Genomic DNA, 276 nt, shown 5'->3' on the forward strand with positions numbered 1-276 from the left:
GAGAGATGGAGAGAAAAAGAGAGAGAATGAAAATAGATGAAAGAAAAACATTAATAATTAGAAAGGTGTAAAAAAAAAGACAAAAAAAAAAAAAAAACATACAGATGAATAAAAGAAATATAATGAATAAACCATAGTTACTTTAACGAAACTGCCTAGAATAATTTGATAAGCAAACAGTGCGATTTTTTAGACGCGATCTTTGATATAGGACCCGATTCACAAATACCAACATGTGGTGCATAGAAAAATAACAATAATTAATCACAAATAATC

Source organism: Penaeus monodon, chromosome 28 (genome assembly GCF_015228065.2).
Source record: "Penaeus monodon isolate SGIC_2016 chromosome 28, NSTDA_Pmon_1, whole genome shotgun sequence".
In the NCBI taxonomy this organism is placed as follows: domain Eukaryota; kingdom Metazoa; phylum Arthropoda; class Malacostraca; order Decapoda; family Penaeidae; genus Penaeus; species Penaeus monodon.